Raw genomic sequence first — 22,512 nt, forward strand, 5'->3', positions numbered from 1 at the left:
AATATCATAAAGGCAACCAACACCTGGGCAATCCCAGTCATTAGGTACACAGCTGGAATAGTGGACTGAACTAAAGCAGAACTAAAAGCAATGGATAGGAAGACCAGAAAAATAATGACAATGAATCATGCCCTTCATCCACGCAGTGACATTGACAGACTTTATCTACCAAGGCAAATAGGTGGGCGTGGAATGCTACAAGTACATCAGATGGTTGAAGAAGAAAAATGGCTTTGGAAGAATATCTGAAGAACAATGATGAAGATGCACTGAAATAGTATATCAGGAAGGCTTACTAACTACTGGAGAGACCAAACTGGCCTTCAAGAAAGACCAAATGAAGAACAGAATAGAGGCATGGGAAGACAAAGCACTACATGGCCAATACATGAAAAAAAATAGCTGGGAAAGCAGATAATAACAAGACCTGGCAATGGTTAAGAGCAGGAAAATTGAAGAAAGAGACCGAGGGACTAATTCTGGCTGCACAAGACCAAGCCTTAAGGACAAATGCATACAAAGTCAACAATTGAGAAGACAGCAACAGACAGTAAGTGCCGCCTATGCAAAGAAGCTGAAGAAACAGTGGACCACTTGGTAAGCTGTTGCAAGAAGATTGCACAGACTGATTACAAGCAGCGACATGACAAAGTAGCAACAATGGTGCATTGGAAGATCTGCAAAAAATATCATTTGCCTGTAAGCAAAAACTGGTGGTATCATAAAATATAGAAAGTCATAGAAAATGATAAAATTAAACTGCTCTGGGACTTCAGAATTCAAACAGACAAGCACCTGCAACCTAACACCCCAGACTTAACAATTGTCGATAAGAAAGACAAAAAAGTCTGGATAGTGGACGTGGCAGTGCCTGGAGACAGCAGAATAGAAGAGAAAGAACTGGAGAAGATAACAAAATACAAAGACCTACAAATAGAAATAGAAAGACTGTGGCAAAAGCAAGCAAAGGTAGTACCAATAGTAATAGGCTCCTTAGGTGCAATCCCAAAACAACTGGAGCACCACTTGAACACCATTGGCATTGACAAATTCGCTATTAGTCAATTGCAAAAGGCGGCCTTATTAGGAACTGCTTCCATCCTGCGACGATATCTGTAATACCATCAAACATCCACATCTGCCTATCCCAGGTCCTGGGTAAGGACTCGATAGGTAGACAAAATGCCAAATCCAGTCTGAACATCTGGCTGACTGTGCGATGACCCATAATAATAATAATAATAATGTTGGAAGGGACCTTGGAGGTCATCTAGTCGAATCCCCTGTTCAGGCAGGAAACCCTACACCATTTTGGACAAATGGCTGTCCAGTCTTTTTTTAAAAACTTCCAGTGTTGGAGCATTCACCACTTCTGGAGGCAGATAGTTCCAGTGGTTAATTGTTCTAACTATCAGGAAGTTTCTCCTTAGTTCTAGGTTGCTTCTCTCCTTGATTAGTTTCCATCCGTTGCTTCTTGTCCTGCCCTCAGGTGCTTTGGAGAATAGCTTGACTCCCTCTTCTTTCTGGCAGCCCCTGAGATATTGATGAAATAAATTCCATGTTTGAAAATATTCTGTATTTCTCTTTGATCCTCAATGTAAGTCTGTCCATTGCAGCACAGTCCAATATCTTCTTAATTATCTCTTTGTCTTGTGGGGTTTCTTCATTCTTCCATTGCTGAGCAAATACAATCCCTGCTGCTGCTAATACATGCAATGTTAAATATACACTTTGCTTGTTAAATTTTTCTGCCATTATACCCAGAGCTTTTTTTTCTCATAGAATGCCCAGGATGGAGTTCTGGCACTTTTTGGGATGGAACCTTATAGAGTAGGCGAGGTGGGTTGTATGACGTGTGTGAGTTCTGGCACCTTTTTTTTTTTTTTTTTTTTTTAAGAAAAAAAAGCACTGCTTCCGGTACGAGGCGACGGCGATGGCGGCTATCTTCTAGCCGTCCAGCTGGGGAAGTGTCAGAGCTGCGGAGCGCAGCGCGCATCAGCTGGCCCGCGGCTCGGAATTCCCTTCCCGGGCAAAGGGAAGGGATAGAGAATGCAGGAATAGAGGTAGAACCCCTGAACCCCCTCTGGATTTATTTCTAGAGGGGGTGAAAGGAGTGTTCTCTCGGAGCTCCTGCTGATCTCCGCCTCCCAGCTGTTTTTGCTTCCTAGGAAGCAAAAGAAACCGCCGCTTCTATCTCCGTGTTTATAGTATTTTGGTGAGTAATTTTTTAAACGGACAGAGCACTTTAAAGGATTTTTGTTATATAATTTAGGTGTTTATTTTTTTTATTATTTGATTTTGACTATTTTTCCTCCTTTTCTTTGTTATATTAGTGAAAGGATTTAAGATGGCGTTTTGAAAGTGTCGGAGTTTTTTTTTCCTTTCCCTTTTGTTTTACTTTCCCTTTTTAAGGACTGGATTTTGCTTTGCTTTTGGCATAGAAAATTTTTTTTTTGAATTGTTTGCTCTTTTATCTTTTATTCTTTGGATTTTCTCTGGATTTTCAAGGACTATAGTTTGTCTCTTTTTAAATTCTTTTTCTTTTTCTTTCCTCCTCCCTTCTTGTGTGGAGGGGAAAGGGAAGTGAGAACTGTGCTTTTTAAAATGGCTTCAAAGAGGCAGCAGCCTTCTTCAATACCTAAGGTTGTTTCTTCTCCTATAACTTCTACTGCACAATTACAACAACAATCTAAACATGTACCACCGGCTCAGCCACCACCCTCCCCCCCTTTGCCTGGACTTTCAGCACAAGAGGTTAGAGGTATAATGGGAGAGATTGTAGTCCAAATGAGAGAGGAAATGAAGCAATTTGCCTCACAGATTAAATCAGAAATTAAATCTGATCTTAAAGAAGAGATAACGGGGATAAAGACTAAACTGGAAGAAAATAATAATGATTTACGACAAGATATACTTGCAGCAGTTTCAGGTTTGGCTACTGTGGTGGTTAAGCTCGATGCAAGGCTTGAGGAAGTGGAAAACAAAGTTGATTCCTTTGATGATAAAATTCAAGATGTTGAAAGGAAGGTGGAGTCCTCACAAGAAGATATTTTGATGTTTCAGTACAGACAGATGGAGTATGCCCTGAGGATTAGAGGCCTCAAGGAAGATATGAATCAAGATTTGGTGGAGGTGGTCCTTACTGATCTGGCAGTGGCCTTGGATATGGATAAAGGAGAATTACATAGAGAAGTGGAAAAAATTTATAGACTCAACTCCTGGATTGCTAAGCAGAAGAATTTGCCTAGAGATGTGGTGATTTATTTTACAAAGAAGTCCCTGCGGAATGAGATCATACAAGCCTTTTACAACAAAAGATTTCAGATTGCTGCCCAAGATGTTATCATTCTAAAGGAAATCCCATCCAAAATTTTAAGAAGCAGGAAAGATTTCGCTTTTCTAACCAATGAGCTTAAAGCCAGATTGATGCCATTTAGATGGGAAATTCCGATGGGTATTGTTTTGAGCCATGCGGGGACACGCTACAGATTGAATACAGTTGACAAAGCTAGAGAGTTTTATACTTCGGTCCTGGGTGCAGGCTCAACTTCATCTGGTCAGAAATCTCCGAGCGGCAAGGAAGTCGTGCAGCAATCTGAGGCATTAGGTTTGGTTTCCGCTGGGATGATACAAGCTGAAAGGCAACGCCAGATGGAGGTTAAAGAGCAGAGGATGACTCGTGCAGCTTATAAGCGTAAAGAGAAGGAGCAACGTAAAAAAGAGCCCAAAGAGAATTCTCCTGGAAATGCATCACCGCCGGTGGGAGGAGCAAGACCCAAGAGTTATGCAACACATGCAGCTCTTTCAGATTTTGATGGTGTCTTCTCCAGGCTGCGTGCCAAGGGAGATGGCAAAGTTTTTGACCTGGAATGTTAATGGATTGAATTCTCCTCAGAAACGGAAAAAAATCTTTTATTATTTGAAGCAACATACCAATGACGTTATTTGCTTACAGGAAACTCATATCTTACTTAAAGATCAGAAATATTTAGTTAATGCTCGTTTGGGATCTCATTTTATATCTTCTGCTCCTGGGAAGAAAGGGGGAGTTGTTATATATGTTAAACAAAACCTACCAGCTTGTCTGGTAGAATCAGATCCCCAGGGGAGATATGTGATGATTGAAATGGATATGGTGTCTTATAGTCAGCTACTTAGATGGGATGGGCAAAACTGGCAGTTAAGATTACGGGAAGATTTAGCGCAAGAAAATATTATTTATTCTTGGTTCCAATATAGGCAACTAGTAGATAAATGGAAGGTGGATTGTAAATTGGGTTTTCTTAGAGAAGATGGAAATCTTATTAAGCAAGTCAAGGATCAAAGACAAACCCATATCAAGAGAATCTATGGGGTATTAGTTGAAATGGACTCAGAAACGGAATTAATTAAAGACTGCATGATTAGATGGGCGCAGAATTTTGGTGTCCCAGTCTCATTGGATATCTGGGAAACCATTTGGGTGAGAAATGTCAAATTTACACAAGCACAGAACCTTAGGGAGACTTTTTATAAAATGTTTTATAGATGGCACCTTGATCCACAAAAAATGTCTCTTATGTACCCTGACGTGCAACCCAAATGTTGGAGATGTGGTTATAAGGATGCTTCCTATTATCATATTGGGTGGTCATGCAGAGAGATAAAAGCATTTTGGATCAAAATATGGTGGAATATCCAGAGAATTTTTAGAAGGAGGGTAAAATTTACTCCGCAATTATTTTTGTTGGGCATTGTTACAGATTGTGATACAAAGGAGGTTGTATTGATGTTAAATTTGATTACAGCTGCCAGGCTGTTAGTAGGACAATACTGGAAGAAGGAATCTTTGCCTACATTGCAGGAATGGTTTCTTAAAGTAGCTTATCTGGCGGAAATGGCAAAGATTTCGGCTTTCTTAAAGCAACAAACGCAAGAGAAGTTTCTTGCTGTTTGGGACAAATGGATAAAATTTATACAATTTAGATTGGGTATAAAAAATATCATATAGCTTTTTCATAAGTTTTATTTTCATATATATATATAGATATTTTTTATATATATATAAATATAAATTTTTAATTTAATTTTTTATTTTTACTTGTTAATTTTTAATTAAGCCTATATTCTGCTCTGGGAAGCTCAGGGGGGGGAAGGGAGGGTGTTTGTGAGGGGTGGGGGACGGGTTTTTTTTTTTATGTAATGTTTAGGTTTTTTTTGTATATGTTGTCTTTTGTTTTGTATTGTTTTTCTCTTTTTGTAAAATTTATAAAACTTTCAATAAAAAAAAAAAAGAAAAGAAAAAAAGCACTGATTATGCCTAATAAAAAGATTGCAGGTTTAAAATCTACATGTTTCCCTAACATCTTTTCTAACCAAGTGTGTCTTTTGGCCCATTTTTTTTTCTTTAACACAAGGCCACCACACATGGTAATATATTGTGTTTGATTACATTTCCAACATTTACTGGACATATTTTTAAACATTTTTGCTAATCTCGCAGGTGGTAAATGCCATCTATAGAACATTTTATATCAGTTTTCTTTATAAGAAGTTGCCACAGTCACTTTACAATTTCTTTCCCAAAGATTTTGCCATTTCTCTAATTCTATATTATATCCAAAGTTTTTTGCCCACTGTATCATTGTTTCTTTCACTTGTTCATCCTCCATTTTTGAATTTAATAGAAAGTTATATAGTTTCTTAATCAGTTTTTTTATCGAAGGTCAACAGTGTCTGATCAAACAAAGTTGATCAAGGGGACTGGAGGCCAAAGCATATAAGGAAAGGCTGCTGGAATTGGGTATGTCTAGTTTAATGAAGAGAAGGACGAGGGGGGGACATGATAGCAGTATTCCAATATCTCAGGGGCTGCCACAAAGAAGAGGGAGTCAAGCTATTTTCCAAGGCGCCTGAAGGCAAGACAAGAAGCAACGGATGGAAACTAATCAAGGAGAGAAGCAACCTAGAACTAAGGAGAAACTTCCTGACAGTTAGAACAATTAACCAGTGGAACAATCTGCCTCCAGAAGTGGTGAATGCTCCAACACTGGATGTTTTTAAGAAGAGACTGGACAGCCATTTGTCTGAAATGGTATAGGGTTTCCTGCCTGAGCAGGGTGTTGGACTAGATCAGTGGTTCTCAACCTGTGGGTCGAGACCCCATTTGAGGTCAAACGATCATTTCACGGGGGTCGCCAAACAACGCAGTCCACCATTTTTTCCCCTTTTCCTTAGCTGTGCTACTCTCTTTTATTCTATTGGCTTTTGAAAGCCAATAGAATAGACTCTCCTGAATAGAGTCTAATTCTATTGGCGTTCAAAAGCCAATAGGAATTGTCCAGGCTGTTTCTGCCCTGCTGAGACCGCCAAAAGTCCCATTCTGCAAACGGTGCTGCACCAGTTGAGTAGTCCTCGACTTACAACCAGTTGGGGGTCGCGGCATTAAAAAGGTTGAGAACCACTGGACTAGATGATCTCCAAGGTCCCTTCCAACTTTTATTATTATTATTATTGTCTGTTCTTTATAAAAACCATACATTTTCGCATCTTTATCATAGCTCGATTGCATTTGCAACTGAGGCCACCATGATTATTCAGTTTGCTTAGATGTAATGTTTTTAGCTATAACTTGTTTTTTCTCTATCTTCAATCCTGCTACTTCTCCAAATTCCTCAATCCTTTTCAATAGTTTAGGGGTTGTCTCCTATGGTTCTTCTGTACTAAATACCAAGTCATTTGCAAATGCTTGTAATTTATAGCTTTCATCTTTTATCTCTATTTTTTAAATTTCTGGGTCTTGTCTGATGTTCTTGTTCAAAAGTTCCAATAATATAAATAGCAATGGGGAAAACAGACATCCTTGTCTTGTGCCTTTCTTTATGTTAAAATTCTCTCTTAGTCCCAATTTACAATTACTTTTGCTGTTTGTTTATGATATATTGTCTTAATTACATTTATAAATTTTTTTCCAAAATCCATGCAGTTTAATTGTTATGTCATAAATTGCCAGCTTACATTAACAAAGACTTTTTGAACATCTAAAAAAATTAGTGTTGTGTGTTTTCCCGGATGCATTTCATAGTATTCTAATATTGTATCTAAAATAATCCTTAAGTTGTGTTTTATTTTTCCTTCTGGTAAAAATCCATTTTGATCTGGATTAATAAATTCAATCAAAAATCTTTTCAATCTCTCTGCTATTACTGAAGCAAAAATTTTGTAATTCACATTCAATAGTGATATTGGTCTATAATTTTTTTATCTGTAATAAATCTGAGTTCTCTTTTGGTAAAGGTAATATTTACTTCCATCCATGTATTTGGTAATTTAGCCTCTAATAGTATATCATTGCAAGCTTTCTGTTATGGTTCCGGCTAATGAAAGACTTCAAAGAACTTCCAGGCATTTATTTTCCTAAAAGTCTTTTATTGTTACAAAATGTCGGCACAGGCGCAATGGAGTTAAAACCGCAAAAATGGCAGCGCACAGGTTCTCGGGGGTCAAGTTCTTTACATCTCCCCACGTCACTGGCCGACTGGCATGCCGGGATTGGATCGGTTGCTGTGCCATCTGTAGAGTCACACTTGCCATTTCTGGGACCGGGTCCAGGGACTGGTGCCACGACATCCCTGGCTGGGTGAACGTAATGTGCTGGAATCCACAAAGGTTCTGTAGGAGCAAGCACAAGCGGCCTAGCCTCGCTCCCAAGTGATCAGAGGGACTGGTCCCAACCACGCTTTGTCTGGTAATGCCTGATAATATACCAGAGGCGGAGGCAAGCTTGTTTTCTGTTGAAAGTGTCTCTGATAAGTGGTCAAATTTTGAATGGAAATATTCAATTGATGTAATGTAAATAATACTTTTTGAACCTGTTGTATTACCCACGACAAATTGGGTACCCTAGATCCATTCTTTTTTATTTGTTTGTGAAGGAAGTCCTTAAAGGACCGATTAGCACGTTCCACAATAGCTTGACCCGTGGAATTATAGGGAAGACCATGAGTAAAAACAATATTCCAGGTTGTGCAAAATTGCAAAAAGTCCCCTGAAGAATAGGCTGGCCCATTATCAGTTTTTAAGGAAGAGGGCTTACCCAGGGCTGTAACGGCCAAAAAAAGATGAAAAATAACATGTGACGCTGTTTCCCCTCGTAGAGGTGGGGGAAATTGTTCCTAAATAGGTATCAATGGATAAATAAATATATTTCCAGGAAGCCAAAAAGAGAGAACATGGATAACATCCATTTGTCATAACTGACTAGAGGCAAAACCACATAAAAGACATAAAAAAAAATTAGGCCCAAGAAGGGAGGAGTGACTGCGTATATGAGAAATAAAATTATAAATGCTTTCAGTCTTGTAGCAGCTGCTATAAAGGGAAAAACAAAGTCATAAGATTGGGGTCAATCCTGGGTGTGATATAAGCACCTGAAAGTGTAGAAATAAGTTAGCACATATAATGAAAGTCAGAGATTAAGTTAAAAGGCTGTTGAGAAAAGGTATGGAAAGCTAAAATAGCAGCAGATAATTCTCCAGCAGGATGCCTGTAGAATCCACCGGATGGGTTATTCACCGCCTTCCTGCCCAGCAGACTAGGTCAGAACTTTGGCCACGCCCCTCCTTTGGGAGTGACCCCAGTTTTGACTTAGTCTTGAGCTCGGCAGCACATGATTATTTTTGCTCCGGATAGATTAGGTTTTCTTTAACAGTGATTTCATTGATACAGTTTCAATTAGTTAGCATAAATTTGTTCTTTAATTGGCCTCGTTTAAATTGAATTCTCAAATTGATAAATTTAAATTTTTGGAAGCTGTAGGCATTCAGGCCAGCTGGCTGCGTGCCTGATTTTTCTGGCCGATCAGTCGGCTCGCCTTTGGAGCCTCAATCGGCTCCTTGCAGACTCAGAGCTTCAATCAGCCGGCTTTCCGTTGGAACATTAGATCGGCTCCTTGCAGGCTCAGAGCTTCAATTAGCCAGGTTTTTTCCTTGGAGCGTTGGATCGGCTCCGTTACAGGCTCAGAGCTTCGGCTCGTCAGCTACCTTTCTTCAGGACACCTGATTCAGATTCAGATCTAAGGCGACCAGGAAACGCAAGTTGCTCAGGGTTTTCCCTGTTTACTGAGAATCTCTCCCTTTACTTAGTGCTCTTTGTCTTTGTTCCTTTCCTGGTTTCTTATTATTGCTCCAACGTTTATTTACTAACAGAGAGTGCAGCTGCCATCTTGGCCATGTGTCTTCACTGGGGGCGGCCATTTTGAGGGTGTGTTTTGTCTCCTTCAGGACGCCATCTTGAGTGTGTCCTTAGGCCCTCGCCATATTGGGTGGACACTTTGCACGGAGATTTTTTCCTGGTATTATTAAGAGTTGATTAGCCCTCAGAGGAGGCTTATACTATTTTTCGGGAGTCTGATTTCAGCCCCATATTGTGTGTGTGTGGGGGGGGGGGGAAACAAGACAATCTCAGCTCCTAGAGGAAAAGCAATATCTGAGTACTGATACTCTACCTCACTAATGCCTGGTGAAGGAGCGAGAAGAGTGAACTTTATTCCAACTGTTCTGTTAGTGTGGCATTGTCACATGCTTATCAAGGGGTTTTAGCAAATCACTTGACTGTCCAGCCATTGCAGTTGTACAGAGCGAGGATTGATTCTTTCCATCTCTGTCAATTGATCTGCGTACCTGGGTGCTCCCCCCCCCACAGGTATTTCCTACTCGGTATATCTGTGCGCAATGGCAGACAGTGTCTTGCCTTCAGCTTCGCAGGGCTCCTCTATGCCTCCCCCACAACAACAAAAACGCAGATCCACTGAATCAGAGTCGGGGGGGAGAAAAAGGCCAAAACAAAACATTTAACACAGAAGGAGCCCTCAAAAACGGCTGAGCGAGAGGCCTCGAGGAGACATTTGGCATTAGAAAAACAATTTTCCAGAGCACAAAGACTTAGGGCCAATGAGGCTGACATGGTTTCCCCGCCCCATTGGAATTACCCACACCCGAGTCTGCATTTGTTCCACATCAGGAAGTTCTCAGGACCTGGTCTCCTCGGGGGGAAACTGAGCAGATTGGTTCTCCTCGCTCCTCATTATCTGCATCATCAGATCATGGTCCAGCCATAGTGGGCCATAGTACCAGGTCTCAGGAGGATATTTGGTCTGCTCAGTTTCAGGCTTTTATGCAGAATGCATTCAACCAGTTTATGTCTTCCAAGGGTCAACTGTCCTTTCAATCTCCCTCCCATAAAGGGAGGGCTACGGTTTCCGCCACAGAGGTTTCAGAAACCTCCTCTCAGTTAGGTGAGGCTGAGTCGGTTGACCTTGACGTAGCTGATATTCCCTTGTCGGATGATGAGACTGTTACTGAGCAGACCCACACTGCGGGGCTCTTTGACCCTTCTCTTCTTAAATCTCTATTAATCAAGGCAATTTCCACTGTTAATCTCACTTCTGTACAGGAGGAGAAACCTTCTACCAGTCAGGAGTCCAACCCTCTGTTCGCAAAGAAGGTCACAGAGGACAAATATATTCCTTGCCCAGAAGTCTTCCGTACCTCCTTGGAGGAACAATGGTGCTCTTTGGCTGCTCCACCTGCGCCTAACAGCGTAGAAAATAAACTGCTTAATGTCTCTCCATCTTTTTCCTCTCTGTTAGAGGTACCTACTGTGGATAGTCCTCTGATTTCTCTATTCTCTACATCCGCTATTCCAGGGGACATGGCAGAGGCTCTGAAGGCCGATGATAAGAAATTTTAGCACTCCGTCGGGCTCACCAGGCTTCGGCATGGGTGGCCAAGGCGGCAACCTCTTCCTCCTTCACCAGGGCCTGTATCATGTGGCTACGCGAATTGCAGACCAGCGTCCCACCAGATCAGGTTAGAACACATCAAACTTTGGCTAAGATTTTGGCTGCTTCACAATATGTAGCAGACGCCACATTGCTCTCCACTAAATATTCTGCAAGATCACAGTTGCCTCTCGTAGGCTTCTATGGCTGAAGCATTGGAGGACAGACTTGAAAGCCAAGTGGCGTCTGTCCACATCTGAATACACCAGGACACATTTGTTTGGCTCCATTTTGGATCCACACATTAATGAGGGCAAGGACAAGCGCAAGGTCCTAGTACATCCCTCAAAGAAACTAGACAGGAGGACATCTCAGGACTTCCGTAAGCAAGCCTTTCGTCCTAGCAGTTCCTGGGAGTGGAGGCAGCCCTTTAGATCAGGGCAATCCTGGGACTGGTCGAGAGGCTCGCGATCCTTCCATCCCAGACAGGATTGTTTCCAGGATCGCCAAAACACTGGAGCCAGAGGCCAGTTTCAGGCTAAGCGCCCATTCAGGGGAACAGGAGGCCGTGCTTACAGGCGATCTAAGTGATGCCAGGGAGGACTCTCCCATTGGGGGCAGACTACAAAGGTTCAGCAACGTCTGGGAAAACACCACCTCAGACCGCTTGGGTAGTAGAGACTATCAAGTACGGTCTCACCTTAAAATTTTACTCTCCTCCTCCAAACCACTTCATAAGATGCCCGCTCTCCAGAAACAAGGTCAGGACAGACCTGATGACTTCGGCCATATCTCATCTGGTCGAAATTCAGACTATAGAACCAGTACCAAAGGAGCAGGAGGGAATGGGGTTTCACTCCATTCTGTTTCTGGTCCCCAAGTCCTCGGGGATGGAGGGCGATACTGGATTTAAAGGGATTAAATTATTTTGTGACCTACAGAAGGTTCAAGATGCAGTCCCTAAAATCCATTTTGGCCAGCATCAGAAAGGGGGACTTTCTCTCTTCAATAGACCTCACAGAGGCGTATCTACATATTCCCATCCAACCTCAGTACTGCAAGTTCCTCAGGTTTTGCTACGCACACCGGCATTACCAATACAGGGCCCTACCATTCGGCCTGTCATCAGCCCCAAGAGTCTTCACAAAGGTTTTAGCAGTCATAGCGGCTCACCTCAGGTTGACGCCGGTGCGCGTGCAATGTTACCTAGACGATATCCTAGTCCAATCCAGCTCCCTTCAGACAGCAAAACGGGATGTTCAAACTACGATACTCATCCTGCAGAATCACGGGTTCTCTGTGAACTTCAGGAAGAGCCATATCACTCCAACAAGGAGAGCAATAATAGACTCGTCCCATTGCAGGGTATACCTTTCTCAGGAGTGTCGGATCAGCATCAGGAAACTGGTTCATCAGGTTCGCAAGGACAAGAGAGTGCCACTGGCACAGCTGTCAAAACTCCTGAGAAAGATGATCTCTTGCATGGGCATTGTTCCGTAGGCCAGGCTCCACTCCAGACTCTTACAGTGGTTTCTCCTTCCTTACCAAAAACGAAACCTCAGTACTTCCAACAGGAAGGTTACAGTTCCACATCACACATTGCGGTCCCTCCTTTGGTGGACAACATCTTCGATGACCAAGGGAGCCATTTTGAGGGAACCGGATCGGGTCATTCTCACAACAGACGTGAGTCTGTTTGGTTGGGGAGCTCACCTGTGGACCCACATAGCCCAGGGACAGTGGTCTCGCTTGGATCTCTCCCAAAACATCAACCTGACTTGGACCTATTTGCCACCCCGACAAATACGCAGATCCCCAGGTTCTTCTCCAGATTTCAGACACGGGGAGTAGAGGGCACGGATGCTCTCCGATGTCGGTGACCGGCGCAGCTATTGTACGCCTTCCCACCACTTCCACTAATTCCAGCGACCTTACGCAAGCTGATTCTAGAAGGAGCAGAGGTAATCTTGATTGCTCCACATTGGCCACGGCGTCCGTGGTTTGCTGACCTGGTGGATCTTTTGGTATCTCCTCTGTGGAAGATCCCTCCGGACTGAGTGGTCCTCAGCCAGGGCAACCTTCTTCATCCCGATCCACAGTGGCTCCAACTAGCCGCTTGGCATTTGAGCGGGAAAGTTTAGCCAGGCAGGCATATTCGTCCGAGGTGATCTCGATGATACAGGCTTCTAGACGTCCGTTGACGAACAGGATCTATGACGCCACGTGGAAGGGTTTCTGCAAATGGTGTCTTGTGTATACATTAGATCCACTCTCTGTCACTATTCCAAACATCCTAGATTATCTATTGGAAGGTTTGAATAAAGGTTTGTCACCCAGTACTATCCTCAGGCAACTAGCGGCTCTTTCAACTGTCCTTTCCTGCGACAATTCCAGTCCTTTGGCGCAACATCCGGCAGTCAGCGCCTTCATAAGGGGAGTGGTCAATACCAGACCTCCCGTTATTCATCGCTTCTTGGGACTTAACCAAGGTGTTGAAGGCCCTGACTTCGCCCCCATTTGAATCTCTCAGTTCATTGTTCTTTACATTCCTTGTCTTTGAAGGTAGCTTTTCTGGTGGCTATTACTTCAGCCAGAAGAATATCGGAATTAGCGGCTCTTTCAGTGAGAGAGAAGTTATGCACCTTCTTCGAGGATAGGGTGGTCCTTAGACTGGACCCCTTTTTCGTTCCGAAGGTTAACACTGTCTTTCACAGATCTCAGGAATTGATTCTTCCTAACTTCTGTCCTAATCCTAGGCACAGGTTGGAATGTGAGTGTCATAAGCTGGATGTGCGCAGGGCTCTGCGTTACTATGTGAAGCGTACTTCTTCGTTTCATAAGTCGGAGGCTCTTTTTGTATCTTTCCAACCTTCAGCAATGGGGAAGAAAGTTTCTTCTTCTACCATAGGTAGGTGTGTTAGGGCTTGTATAACTCAGGCCTATTCTTCCTTGTCTCTTCCAGTTCCCTCACATGTCATGGCTCACTCGACACGCAGTGCTGCTATGTCAGCCACGTGGTTCACGCAGGCTTCGGTGGAGGAGATTTGCAGAGCCGCAACATGGTCTTCTCCTTCGGCTTTTGTCAGACATTACCGAGTGGATTCCTTTGCGGCGGCTGATGCTGCTTTTGGCAGGTGTGTACTTCAATAAGTTGTTTCTTCTCATGGTTCAAGGGCCTAGATTATCCCTCCCAAGGGGACATGAGGGCTTTGGTATGTCCCATCCAGTGGATTCTACAGGCATCCTGCTGGAGAAGGGGCGTTGTCTTACCTGAACGCCTTTTCTCAGCAGGATGATGTAGAATCCACACCCTCCCGTATAAATAGTCTAGGCAGGTTATCACAAATGGAGCGATTTAGTGGAGATTCGTCAGAGCTGCTTCGCCTCGTCAAAATTGGAGTCACTCCCAAAGGAGGGGCGTGGCCAAAGTTCTGACCTAGTCTGCTGGGCAGGAAGGCTGTGAATAACCCATCTGGTGGATTCTACATCATCCTGCTGAGAAAAGGCGTTCAGGTAAGACAACGCCCCTTCTGAGCGTTGTGGTGAGGATTGCATTGCAGTGTAGGACACTTTCCAGGTATCATCATGAGGATCCTTGTAAGCAATTGCTCCTCTCGTTCACCCTCCATCAGGAAAAACAGTAGGAGCTTGTGGCAAGGGAGAAGGAGAAAGCAGTGGGTGGACAGGAAAGGAAAAAGTCATTAAACAAGCAAGTCAAAGATCTTTAGGTAAATAATATGAAATGCAGCCTATATAGTCAGTTAAAAACCCACTAAAGAGATAAGTTATTCTTCAAAACAAAATTGAAAATCAGATTTTGAGATAGGAAGAACAATATTAATTAAATCAGTTCCATTTCGATGGCAAGCTTGTGTGCATCCTAAGGTTATCATTTCAGCAACCACCTGGATAAAAAATAAAATATTTTGGGATGGGATGTGGGGTAAGTAAATATCATACAATACAATATATTCTTTGCACTTCTATTACAGTTAATACTCCGGTAGGTAATTTACTAGTAGAAAAAATCAAAAGTGTTAACTGACAATTTGTGGACAATTCTGTCCACAGATTGAGTACTCATGATGTCATTAATTTGTGCAACTGTATTTTTTCTGGGGCATCTTGCAATCCTAAATCATTTTGTATTTCTGAAAGCCAATTAGATTGTATCTTTGGTGCTTCAATTTAATCAAATTCCATTCAGATGGAAACAAATTTCCAATAAATAGGTTAAACATTTATAAATCTAAACAAAACAATTCAGAGTCAGTTCTTTTGGTTATTGGATATATAGGTCTAACTAAACAATTTAAACTCAACAATTTTTCCTTCAAAAAATATTGTCCAACAATTACTGTTTCCTCTTTCGAGTAAAAAAATTTGTAAGCCAAAACTGCAAGAGTGGGTATCAAATTTCAGATTCACTCCACCTTTCTCAGATTGCAATTCTAAGCAGAGGAAAAAACAGTTTTAAACGAACAGCTCCCCCTTCTCCCCCTTCTTCTTTTTGTCTCTCGCTCTGAAAGCAACACAGCCAGCCTAAAGAAATAGGGGGGAAAAATCTCACCACCAAAAAAATAGTTTTCTCTCCTTCATATGCATTTTCCATAAATTCTCTCACACATCCTCCATGAAACTCTTCTCATGTAAACACTTACTATTACTTTCACAGCCTGGGAGAGAGTGGGTGGGGTTTGAGGGTTAACACACACTTAGGTATCAACAAATTAATTCATTCAGTTTCATGCTAACTGCTTGTATAAACAATTCCACATACAAAAATTTCATTTCATACTTTCTCCAGGCAAACCATGTGTCCTTTTTTTTTAATATATTTTATTGGTTTTTTTAATTTTAACAAAGAGTACTTTAGACACACCATGGTGTTTGGGTAAACAAACAATTCAAGGTGAAAAACATACATAAACAGCTCAACTTAATACATTCACTATCATCTCTCTATTTCTCACAAATAACATAATAGATTTAATATATTCCATTTCTAGCTTAAATTTCTGTTACTACTCCACCTGTTTTAAAGCTTTATCAATTTAAAATTACCATAATCAAATATTGTTTTACATCAACAAATTATCACTTCAAGTATCTCTATCATGTATATTAAAGTTTTTAATCTCTCTCAACACTCTTCTTATCACCAATCTCATTCATTTCTTCTTCCAGTGATAACTAGCTTAATTAAAAAAAAAACAACGTTAAACCTTAGTTCCTTTCAATTCATTACTCAAACTTTAAATATCCAATTAGTTATCATACCTTATCAGATCACATTATTTTAGGCAAAAATCACCTAATCAATTTAAGCACTTCAAAATTACATTCTCATGACTGAACATTTTTTTTTCAACTCCAGAACATATATATGTGTGTGTGTGTGTGTGTGTGTGTGTGTGTGTGTGTGATTATATATTTTTTATCCTTAATACAATCCATAAAGTCAAGGTTTTTTTATCCAAACCATTCCATACAACAAAAAAAGCATGTAACTAATTTAAACACATATGTATATAGTTATAACTGATTTAATTAAGAGAAAAGAAAAAAGAAAAAAAATAATGTTAAACCTTAATTCCTTTCAACTCATTAGACAAACTTCAAATTCCGTCCAATTAATTATCATACCTTATCAGATCATATTATTATACACAAAAATCACCTAATCAGTTTAAGCACTTACTAATTTAAACACGCATGTATATAATTGCATTTTTCTTAGTTCTTGTTCTAAATCATTATCCTTAAAACAATCCATAGAATCAACATTGCCTTTTACTCCATTAAACATTTTTAAATTTCTTTTTCAGTCGAATTCTGGGTTTCTTTCTATGCCACCCAGGCTTCCATAAAAGCGCTTCCCTTTCAACCAGTAAATCCATTCTTGATGCTTGTAGTAATCTTTGGGAAAATGTACGTCCCTTCCTCTGCAATAAACATCTTTTTTCCCTTTCAACCAATAGGTCGATTCTTGTTGCTTGTAGTAATCTTTGAGAAAATAGAAATCTCTTCTTCTGCAGTAAACATCTTTCTTTTCTCCTTGCAATGTAGTTGCTTTGTATTTTGAGGTCTTAGTCTTTGCTTCTTCTGGTTCTCTAAGTTGCTGAAGAAAGGATTGTCAGATGAAATAAATTCCACTTCTATCTCTGTAAATTCCTCTTCTGATACATTTTGATTTATGCCATGATCACTTGTAACCTGGACATCAGTTTGAGCAAATGTAGTAGAATCTCTGGATCTTAATTCCAAAGTACAGTTTTTAAATGTAGCACAAATTTTTGCAGTGGCCTCATAAATCTATTCCAATATAAGTGCACAGTTCAGTTGTATCTGAGGTTTCTCTATTTTAATATTAATGCTTAAAAGGAAATCTCTTTTTCTTTTTTGTAGAGGCTTTAATGTAAAAACATCCACCCCCACATTTTCACAGGTATACAGCATGTATTCTTAATAAGGCCTTTTTGTATGTTGTTATCAGAGAGGGTTTGACCCTCTCCCAAGTCTTGGAAATAACACAGAACAACATAGACAAACGTACTGTTAAAACAACATTTATTTAGAAATATAGCTTGTCCTGCAAGAAGTGAGAAAAATCATGAGGTGATTCCAACCAAAAGTGATTTTTAGGGCCCTTAATCTTGTCCCATTTTTCTCACCATTCCAAGCCCAAGCATAATGTTCTGGGTGGCCACACAGACACACACACACACACACACACACACACACACACACACACACACACACATATATATATATATATATATATATATATATATATATATATACACACAATACTACACATCAACACAAAGTACCACCAGACTTTGTCTGACAGGGTTGAACTTAACAGCCACATGAAGTTTCAAAACATTTCAATTATTCAAAACACATTGCAGAGGAGTACATTTTGAGTTAATTTATGTCTTTAAATTACTCTGATGATTCCCCTTATTATCTTTTTTCTACTTCAAGATAGTTCCGCTAATATTTTCCTTGTGGGATGTATGATGGCTGGGAAGAAGCAAAAGAATTAGCCTCTTCAGAAGAAGCTGGAAATCCAATTAAAGATGCTTTATGAGGAATAAATTTTACTTCGTTGTAATCAGAAGGGGGGGCTGGTAGTTAATTGCTGCCCTTCTGAAGCATCTGAGCCACATTTTTCCACTCTTGACGGCACTGAATACCATCGATGTCTGTACTGGAGCCCAAGGTTCAAGATGTAAAGTATGCCCTATCTTTTAGCCTAAGCGTCTGGTGCTCAGAATTCCAAGGGCAATGTTTCCCTACCTCAGCCGCCAGCTTCCTTATGTCTGCCTCAGGCTCTAGCAGGAATCTGAATTCCTGTGCCTGTACGTGTAGCAGGAATCTCATTTCCTGTGCTTGTTTCTGCTGGTGCTGAGATAACTTGCAACCCATACTTACCACTGAGGGGTCCCATAGGATGAAAGTGCACTTAGGGGTCTATTCCAGACAATGGTAAGTATGTTGGTTGTCGCTCTTCCCCGGAGGGGGTTCCCAAAAGTCCCTGTTCGGGTCGCCATCTGTAGTAATCAGTGCTCAGTCATTGCAGGGTGCAAATATGGCTGCCTGTACATACATTTATTGCCTTTTATACAGTATTACAAGCAGCAAAAATTTTACATGGCAATAGCATTTCATTGGTTAAACTCCTTACCAATCTTTAAGAATATAGAAGCCAGAGGCCCAAAACAGGGAGCAGTTGGCAATAACATCTTCTTGGTGTGAGCTAGCTGATATCAGGCAGGCAAGGTCATTGCACCAGCCTGCGTAGTTTCACATCGCCATGGTGATGTGAAGGGATGAGATAGATCTAGAGTAGAAGAGGCACACAGGCTTTGTAGGGGCAGTTTTCTGCACACAACCACTGCCTGGCCCCCACCTCTACAATTTCTCTTTTAATAAGAGTTGATTCCATGTCCACCTTGATTTCTTCTTTACTCCTGTCCAACTCAGCTTTATTGGATTATGGTCAGCGCAAATATTGGGTTCTATTTCAACGTCATGTATATTAGTTCTTAATTTAGGGGACATCCATATCATATCAATTCTAGACCATGATTTGTGTCTATTTGAATAAAATGTATACTGAGTCATTTTGGGGTTCATTTCTGTCCAGGCATTCTATACGCAGAATTCTTCTGCCATTTTAATAAACTGTTTAGGTAATCTCTTTCTTCCTTTTTCCCCATTTTACTACTTTTGTAATCTAATTTTTCATTCACAATTGCGTTAAAGCCTCCTACTAAACAAATATTTTGATATTTCATTTCCAATATTTTCCTGTGTTTATTCTTTGCTGCTTATATTGCTACTATCAACATCTTTTTTTGATTTATCATCATTTCCACCATTAAAGTTTTTCCTTCTTACTTCAAGGACCCTTCCAACTCTGTTATTCTGTTATCCATCAGTTAAAGCCGCCACATCTCTAAAATTAGCTCAAAAGCTTTGACTGTAAACTATTTTTGGGACATTTTTCCAGGCTTGATAGATTTTCTCCATATATACTTTTGTAGGAGCGTGTATCTGTATTTCTCTTTGCATATATCTGGAATTATATTATCTAACCCCATCACTTCCAGATGTATTTGATGATAACCCTTTGCATTGCTAAGGATTTGTGATTGACCAAAGTCAACAAGAAATTTTACCCAAATCAACAACTGAATTTGATTGAATGAATATTTGAACATGGATGTCGGTAGTATTCCATGTAAGAGATGAATCATAAACAATGTAAAAGATTATTCTATCATTGTGGCATGTTTGCTTTTTCATTGTAATGTATACTTTTCTTTTTTCACGCCTCACCATTTTATAAAAATTAAAGTTACACTTTTTCTTAAATCTTATAGAAAAGAGGATTGGAAGACGAGCCCTCTGGACAGCTAAGAATAACAAGCAACATTGAAAAGGAAAGCAAACCAAGCCAGAAATCAAAATATTTTCCATTTCATTCAGAAAACACACAACTTTCCTTCTCCTCCAGCAGCTCTTAGAAAAAAAGAGAGAAAATCAAGAAAGATTTCAAACTGGAATAAGTAGATTATTCAGAACTCAAGAATACATTACATGAAAAGTGAAGGGAGTATTTTTCATTCAGTAAAAGAGGGAAATATCTGGAAGTCAGTTGGAGGGAAAGGTGAGTAGGAAAGTCACATAGAACAGAGAGCCATGCAGGCCTCACCCTGTGAGGAAGAAAACAGATTGAATGAAAGCACCACTAAACAAGGGATTGTCCATATTTTAGACCTTCTCAAAAATATCAGCTGTGGAAAAGCTCCGTATTTGTGTCTCTTGTTGGAAAAGCACGGATTCCAAATCACAACTGATTATGCACAAGAGGACCCACACAAGAGAAAAGCCATACAAATCATCTGATTCTGGCAAAAGCTTTAGTCAGAACAGCTCCCCTGTGGTTCATGGAAGGACCCACACAAGAGAAAAGCCATAAAAGCACTCCTAGTGCAGTAAATGCTTTAGTGAGCATGGCAACGTGGTGATACATCAGAGGATTCACAGCAGGAAGAAAACCTATGACTGTATTGATTGTGTGAAAGTTTCATTAGAAATTCCCATGTCATGAGACACCAGAGGACTCACACAGGAGAGAAACCCTTTGAATGTCCTGATTGTGGGAAAAGTTTCAGTCACAATTGCAGCCTTGTGATACACCAGAGGATTCACACAGGAGAAAAACCCTTTGAATGTCCTATCTGTGGGAAAAGTTTCAGTCACAGGTCCAACCTTGTGATACACCAGAGGACTCACACAGGAGAGAAACCCTTTGAATGTCCTGATTGTGGGAAAAGTTTCAGTTATAATTCCAGCCTTGTGGTACACCAGAGGACTCACACAGGAGAGAAACCCTTTGAATGTCCTGAATGTGGAAAAAGTTTCAGTGAGAATTCCTGCCTTGTGAAACACCAGAGGACGCACACAGGAGAGAAACCCTTTGAATGTCCTGATTGTGGAAAAGGTTTCAGTGAGAATTCCTGCCTTGTGAAACACCAGAGGACGCACACAGGAGAGAAACCCTTTGAATGTCCTGATTGTGGGAAACGTTTCAGTGAGAATTCCAGCCTTGTGAAACACCAGAGGATTCACACAGGAGAGAAACCCTTTGAATGTCCTGATTGTGGGAAAAGATTCAGTCAGAATTCCAGCCTTGTGAAACACCAGAGGACTCACACAGGAGAGAAACCCTTTGAATGTCCTGATTGTGGGAAAAGTTTCAGTCACAATTGCAGCCTTGTGATACACCAGAGGACTCACACAGGAGAGAAACCATTTGAATGTCCTATCTGTGGGAAAGGTTTCAGTGATAAATCCAACCTGGTGATACACCAGAGGACTCACACAGGAGAGAAACCCTTTGAATGTCCTGATTGTGGGAAAAGTTTCAGTGAGAATTACAACCTAGTGACACACCAAAGGACTCACACAGGAGAGAAACCCTTTGAATGCCCTGATTGTGGGAAAAGTTTCAGTCAGAATTACAACCTAGTGACACACCAAAGGACCCACACAGGAGAGAAACCCTTTGAATGTCCTGATTGTGGGAAAAGTTTCAGTGAGAATTCCAGCCTTCTGAAACACCAGAGGACTCACACAGGAGAGAAACCCTTTGAATGTCTTGAGTGTGGGAAAAGTTTCACTCTCAATTCCAATCTGGTGAGACACCAGAAGATTCACACAGGAGAGAAACCCTTCAAATGTCCTGATTGTGGGAAAAGTTTCAGTCAGAATTACAACCTAGTGACACACCAAAGGACTCACACAGGAGAGAAACCCTTTGATTGTGGGAGACGTTTTAATCAGAATTTCCACTTGGTAAAACAGCAGAGGACTCACACAGGGGAGAAATCTTTCAAATGTCCAGTCTGTGAAAGTTACTTCACTCATAAATCATCCCTTATTGCACACGAGGAAATCCACATGAGGCAAAAGTGGAAGAATTTAAAAAAGGCTTGAAATTCATTTGTGATCTCTCATTGAAACTGTAGGTGAGAAATTGACTATTTGAATTGTGGTCTGAATCTGTTTACTCAAACATGTCTCAGGACTAGACTTGTAAATGGAGAGAAAAGGAAAATGGAAAAAGGCTAACTACCAATTTCTGGTTAGCAGTAGCAGCTACTGGATATTTTCTTTTGTAGAAGTTGTGGATTTCCTCAAAAAGGCTTCTGGGTGGTAGTTTTTATATTGATTATATAATTCCCATATGTGGAGTTTCAGGTCTTCTGCCTTTGTTTCCTCCAGATTTTGAGGCCCAGAATTCCTCAGCCAGCTTAGAAAAGGTCCTCAAGATATAACTGCCATGGGCCTTGCAATTATGTACTGCATGTTGTAACGGCCATTAATTACCCTGATCTCTCTGATGCAGCCATTAATTGAATGTGTCGCTCACTATGTAGAGTGCTGGCTACCTCAGGGTTGGGGGAAAACTGTTTGAGGAATATTAAACTTACCAACGCAGCTTCATACAAAGATTTATATAAAATGTTTTATAGATGGCACATGACACCAGTTAGATTAGCGAAAATGTTTAAAAATGTACCAGATATCTGTTGGAAATGTAAACAAAAACCAGGTACTTACTATCATTTCTGGTGGACATGTCCTAATGCAAAGAAATTTTGGTTTTAAGATCCATATATGGCTGGGAAAGATGACTAAAATACAGATAGAATTTAAGCCGGAATTGTTTTTGC

The 22,512-nt window shown here is 40.7% G+C and overlaps 1 pseudogene; it reads left to right on the plus strand.

The window, feature by feature from the left end:
* LOC120303354 overlaps positions 1-22,512 on the plus strand; it is a 66,153-nt pseudogene that overhangs the window by 868 nt on the left and 42,773 nt on the right.

Source organism: Crotalus tigris, unplaced genomic scaffold (assembly GCF_016545835.1).
Source record: "Crotalus tigris isolate CLP2741 ecotype Arizona unplaced genomic scaffold, ASM1654583v1 scf7180000024464.508515016:1373766, whole genome shotgun sequence".
Lineage (NCBI taxonomy): Eukaryota > Metazoa > Chordata > Lepidosauria > Squamata > Viperidae > Crotalus > Crotalus tigris.